We start from the raw sequence: 6,876 nt of genomic DNA, 5'->3' as shown, positions 1-6,876 counted from the left end.
AATGTAATTCATTATTATCAGGATGTCCAAAAACTCACTGAAAAGCCTTCAGCTAATCCAAAATGCTGCAGCAAGAGTACTGACAGGGACTAGAAAGAGAGAGCAGATTTCTCCTGTTTTGGCTTCCCTTCATTGGCTTCCTGTTAAATCCAGAATTGAATTCAAAATCCTGCTCCTCACATACAAGGTCTTAAATAATCAGGCCCCATCTTATCTCAATGACCTTGTAGTACCATATCACCCTATTAGAGCACTTCGCTCAGACCTACCATTTATCAGTTCAAACATCCAACGACATGAATGCTTTAAAAGCATCAACATCAGCTCTTCTCTGACAGCATGGTGGGAGTTTCTAAAATTGACGGCGTCTTCATTAATCCCATGCAAACGTACACCTATCTGGAACAACCCTGACATATTACAAAACAATAATATGATAAACTTTTCAGATTGGAGTGGTAAAGGAATCAAATATTTAGAACATATACTAGAAGGAACAGAATTTATTTCATTTGATGGACTAGTTACACAATATGGGATCAACAAGAAAAGATTTTTAGAATATCAACAAATTAAATCCATAGTAAAAAAGAAATTTAAACCGGGTCAAGTTGAACTACAAACACCACCAAGTGTGGTTCAATTTCTTACTCTTAAAACCCCCAAATTACTATCCAAAATATACAGAATGCTTTCTAAAACAGATGAATCAATATCACTTCCTATTGCAAAATGGGAAGCGGATTTATCAGTTAACTTAGACCTAAACTTCTGTCTCAGATTTGCTTAAAAACCTTTCATCTAATTAGAAATCCCAGTCTTCAATTAATTCAATACAAAATATTACATAGAGTGCACTATACAGGTCATCGGATGTTCAAGATGGGCTTTACGTCTACCAACAACTGCTCACACTGCCAAACCAATTCACCGGACAATTATATCCACGCTCTTTGGTTCTGTCCACCAGTTCAGAAGTTTTGGCGCGAGATATGTGAAGACTTATCGAAGTGTCTGAAATGTAACATTCCAACTTCCCCCTTAGTGTGTTTGTTGGGCAGCTTAGATAATGTCACTTCAGAAAAGAATATCGCCCATATGGTTTTCACTGCCCTATGCATAGCCAAGAAAACAGTCCTCATGAACTGGAAAAATAAAAATAATCTTAATTCTAACCAATATAGAAATTATCTATTAGATTAGATTAGTCTTGATACAGCCTCTGCCACCACATCAGATCAATTGCTCTGGGCTCCTTTGATCAGCTCCATCACCTAGTGGGGGTGGGGGGTCATAGTTTGGTCCCGCCTTCACTGTTGTGATTGGTGTGGGGGTAGGGACAGGCTTAGGGCGTCGGGGGGTTCCCCGGAGGCATCTTCCTTGGGGGGCTCAACCCGGGGTAGCGGTCATGTCCGGTTAGGGGCTCTGTTGGCTCTCAGGTGACTGTTTCCTCGCGGCTGCGTGCAGCGGGGCTAGGGGAGGGTCTGTGCTGACGGACGTGGGTTACTGACCTGGTAGCCTGGCTGCCCCTGGGTGGGTCCGGGATGGGCGTGAGGTTCTGGGGGCGCTCCGTCTCTGGGCTGGGACCCGGACCGGGCCTCGGGGGCTTGGCTCCTGGTTGGTGTGTTGCCGGGGTTGTGGGCGGGTGGGTGCATGGGGGCCCAGCCCTGGAGCAGGGTGCCGCCGGTGCATCGAGCCACCTGGGGGGCTCTTCAACTGGTGGGGGAGATTGTCACATCTTGCAGGAGCTTTCCTCTCCTCAGGAGCTCCCTCTGCAGGAGGGGGAGATACAGGAGAGGTGGAGGAAGATCTCAGCCTGGGTGTTTATTGTCTTATGTAGTCTGGAAGATGAGTGGATGGTGGGGTGGGTGCAGTTTTCTCTGTGGTGCGGTTGGGTGGACTGTCCCGGGCTCTGTGGGGCCGGGAGGCGCTGCTGCACTGGGCCCCGGTCTGGATGGGCCTGGGCCCCCTTTCCCTGGCGGGTCGCGGAGTATGGGGGTGCCTACTGGGGTCAGCGGGGGAGCTGGCCCCAGGGAGGGGTCACTTGCCCCTCCCTTCCTTCCCTCCCCATCTCCAGCTGCCTCCCTCTTCCCGCTCCACCACAACCACCCACACATGCAGGACCTTGGAGTAGGGGTATGTCACCAGGGTGCAGAGGAGGCTACCCCCCCCCCCCCCCCCCCCCCCCCGTCCCCTTCTGGCTGCCTCTGCCTCAATTTTATCCCACAACTTAGACATTCACATTACTCACACTCTCATTACACATACATATAGGATCTTGGGGGTGGGCACGATACACGGAATCCAAAGTACCATCAGGGTGTACACCCCACCCCTGGCGTCGTTGCCCACCTCTCAATTTTAAATACACGTAGACATTGAGGGCTAGCAGGAGGGACCATGCGCTTACCTGCTGCTCTCTGGCAGGTAGCTCCATGCCCTCCTGGGTTTTAAATGCACCTTAGAACACACATGCATCAACACTACAATGAGCGGGTGGAGGGAGGTTTGGAGTCTTCTCTCACCCCCATTCTCTGCGATCTGCTGGAGCGGGGGGGCTAGGAGGAGGAGTTGGCCGTCCGACTGCAGTCTGGAGTGTGGGGCCTTCCTGCTGCTGCGGAGTCGGGGCGGTCTGCCTCCCCCCACCGCAGGGAAAAGGGTAACACCACCTGGTCTGGGTGCAGTTCCCCCCTCCAGGGGCAAGGGTACCTAGACCCAGTTTGTAGAGTACGCTTGGGAAGTGTGATCGTGTGTACAGTGTCTCTTTATGTCTGTCTCCACGTTGGTTGAGTGTGGAGTAAGTGCATATGAGAGCATGAGGGTGGGAATGGATGTTTGTATCTGTGTGTGCCTGTATTTCTGTGTCTATATGTCAGGTTGGGTATCAGACGCCACCTCTCTGGGGACATCTCAGGCCCTCCAAGGCTTGGAGGCCTATCTCCACCCACCACTACCTCCCCTGCCAGTGGCGGACTCCCTCAGACATCGGTGCGTTGGTGGTTCTTTGTGTCCGGGGATGGGCGTCCAGGTACACACCGGCTCACTCCTTGGCGGCCGCTTATCGGGGCCTGGAGCCTGGGGCTCGCTCGGGCCACTTCGGAGGTGGGGTGCCCCCGGCCTCTCGGCCTGGGGCTCGGTCACTCAGGCACAGCTGGCTGCCGGCGGAGCTCACGGGCACGTCACTGCAACTCCCCCTGGCTTCTGCTCCGCGGCTGCTGAGTGAGCCCTCATCTGGGACTCTCCTCAGCTCTCTCTGGGACAGTGGCGCAGCTGCCCCTCTGTTGGTCTTCCTTGGTCTCTTGTGTTCTGGGGGCCTATGGATGTCTGGAGTTTTGATCTCCTCCATACCTGCTTCATGCCCTGGAGGACGGGGCTGTGGCCCCCCCACACTCCCTAGCAGATTATTACATGAAGGAACCTTTTAAAAAACAAAAAACAAGCGCGTCCATGCTCACAGGTGTACACACGGGTGATCACACCCACAAACTACACCCTTTTTGGCTCCTACCTCAAAGCACACTGTGTTCTGTTGATCTTATGTGCTGCACAATAATGTTTAATATTTAGTATTCACTGTCATATTCCCATATATCATTGTGATGTTGTTTATTCTGTTACTCTTGTTCTCTTCTGCTTGTTTTCTTTTTTCTTTCTCAGCAGGTGATCCAGGTGATTGATATATGCATTTTTTTTTCTCTCTGCCCGTTCTGTTGGTTTTTGTTTTTTGCCCTTCTCCCCCGTCCCTCTTCTCAGCTGTTTCTCTTTCCCTCTTTCTTTCTCCCCTTCTTTCCCCCAGTCAAGTCTGTCCCGTATTCATTAAGTGAAAATAAAATAAACAATAAAAGGTGAATCAAATGGACCATTACGGCAAGGCTGGGATGGTCAATTTGGTAAAGTAAATCCGTTGGGCATCTTTCTTTGCCTTTAGACAACAATTCTGATGGCAAAAGAGCCAAACGGGACAGGCAAAAAAAAAAAAAAAAAAGAGCACTTCGCTCTGCAGGCCTACTTGTTGTTCCTAGAGTATTTAAAAGTAGAATGGGAGGGAGAGCCTTCAGTTTTCAGGCCCCTCTTCTGTGGAACCAGCTTCCAGTTTGGATTCGGGAGACAGACACTATCTCTACTTTCAAGATTAGGCTTAAAACTTTCCTTTTTGCTAAAGCATATAGTTAGGGCTGGACCAGGTGACTGTGAATCCTCCCTTAGTTATGCTGCAATAGACATAGGCTGCCGGGGGATTCCCATGATGCATTGAGTTTTTCCTTTCCAGTCACCTTTCTCACTCACTATGTGTTAATAGACCTCTCTGCATTGAATCATATCTGTTATTAATCTCTGTCTCTCTTCCACAGCATGTCTTTTATCCTGTCTTCCTTCTCTCACCCCAACCGGTCGCAGCAGATGGCCGCCCCTCCCTGAGCCTGGTTCTGCCGGAGGTTTCTTCCTGTTAAAAGGGAGTTTTTCCTTCCCACTGTTGCCAAAGTGCTTGCTCATAGAGGGTCATATGATTGTTGGGTTTTTTTCTCTGTATCTATGAAGCGCCTTGAGGCGACTTATGTTGTGATTTGGCGCTATATAAATAAAATTGAATTGAATTGAATTGAATTGAATTGAATTGAATTGGCAGAAACATAAGGGAATAAGCAATTCACAAGATTGTTGAACTTCAAAGCCTGGTTTGTTGAGATACCTACATTAAGCAGGATAAGTTTAATGAAAGAAGATAAAGAGATAGTAGTTTACATCACGTTTAAAACAATGTCTTGAAAATTTTTAGGTGTAAGAAAAGTATGTATCATCTTATATAGAGTTAATACAGATCATCAGAGGCGTGTCTGAGGTGTGCAATTAAATATTTTCTGCATAACAAAGGTAGGAGATACCTGTTAAGAATATCTATTTTTTGCACAAAAGGAAGCACAATGCATACAGCCAGAGGCACATGACAGATCACAAGACAGAGATTCAGTTACGAAGGTGTGATACGGTAAGCAAGAAAGTCCTGTCTGACAGATACAAAAGCTGTTCTAGAGATACTTCCCTGCCTGAACCTCACAGCCAACATACAGGTATACATATTAGGTTGTAAGTACTTGGAGAATGGCACAATTTTTCCAATTTTGTAACCACAGTGGATTCAATTTTCAGATATGAGGATTGCTTTTAATACTCGGTCAATGACTGCCTGAAGTCTAGAATCTGCGCACTTCACCAAATATGTTCTGCTAGGTCTTTACTACAGCAACCATCAGTTGCTGCTCGCTTGTGGGTCTCTACCGCCCACCTTTAATTTTTGTCTTCAGTAATTGCAAAGCATGCTCTGTTGGGTTGCAGTCAGGTGACTGTGTTGACCATTGAATAATATCCAATTTCTTTACCTTGAGAAACTCATCGGTTGCTTTTGGAGTTTGCTTTGGCTCATTATTGATTTGCCCAGTGAAGTGTTAGCTAATCAGTTTTTGGAGCATTTAGCTAAATCTGAGCAGAGAGTATAACCCTGTACACTTCAGAATTGTATCTTTCTATTTCTATTAGCAGTCACATAAAAATAGTAAATACCTGAGATCCTGTTCTACTGGCAGCCGCACATACCAATGCTGTAACGCTTCCTAAAACATGTTTGATAATGTGGTTAATCTTTCTTCTGTCCAAAGAAGAACCAGTGCAGCTTCGTTTAGATTTGTTCTGGCAAAGTCTAATCTGGTCTTTCTGTACTTGAATTCAACCATTGGTTTGGACCTTGTTGTAAACCAAATATTCTATAAACTTGTATTTCAATTAATGAAGGTCTCTCTTCATTGTAGACTTTGACAATAATAGTTCAATGAGACTGTCCTCAACTTGTTGGATATTGTAAAGTGGTTTTCTTAAAGAACAAATTTGGCAATCATTCACTTTAGTTGTCTTCCTTTTTCTTCCAGGACTTTTGGTCTAACTGATCTTACTTGTGTCCTAAAATTTTGCTGTATATTCGTTTGGATTACTCAGTCTAAATACAGATTCCATCATTTGCGTCAACATCTCTTTGAGCCTCATATGAGCATTCCAAGAATTGAACTTGCTCCCAAATGCAAGTTCAACACTCACTGGGAATCACTGACTGCAAAGTTTGTTATGGAATAATCAGGGAATAAAGTTACCTTGCTATGAAACTGCTTGTTACTCATTACTTGTAGATTTAAAGCATATTCAAAAGCAACACATTCACATTTATTCCAGTACAAAAATGATTGTGAAACAAAATTTAAACAATTTAAAGGACTCTGAGAGCAGCAGTTGCTACTGAATGCAACCAATAGAGACCAAAATGAAACTTATTAAAAACTTGGAATTTGTAAGACACAAGTGAGCTGATGACCGGTCATTTTCTCTTAGATTTTACTCATCCAGCAAAACTTGAGAAGCTGCTTAAAAGACAATTTTGCCAAATGGCCAAATGCAGTTAAGATTTTGTTAAAAATAAAAGATGAAATGTTTCAGGTCGATGAAAAAGAAAAAAGACTCGGAAAAACAGAAAAACATGCCCACTTTGTTTGGGGGAAAGGTGAAAGCACACTTTTCGTCCTCAGCACTACTGCAAATTCCTCAGACAACCCACGCCTTTCTTGCTATGAGTTGGCATTGTTTACCGCTGCACCACCATGCTTTCTTAGCATGTGGGAGCAACAAGCCTTAACGGTTCAGAAGCCTGTACAAACAAGCCCACCTTTCATCTTTTTTTAGCTTCACACTGTCTAAAATATAGTATAGATGACATTTAAGAATAAAAAAAATATTGCCTTGATTGGTTGCTGGAAAATATTATATATATAAAAAATATTCGTAAAAGTATACAAAACAAAACCCAAAAGAGGCGTATTTACTGGGAATAATAAT

This window comes from Astatotilapia calliptera, chromosome 12, assembly GCF_900246225.1.
Source record: "Astatotilapia calliptera chromosome 12, fAstCal1.2, whole genome shotgun sequence".
Classification (NCBI taxonomy): domain Eukaryota; kingdom Metazoa; phylum Chordata; class Actinopteri; order Cichliformes; family Cichlidae; genus Astatotilapia; species Astatotilapia calliptera.
The sequence above is the reverse complement of the archived record's forward strand: the minus strand, read 5'-3'. Positions refer to the sequence as shown.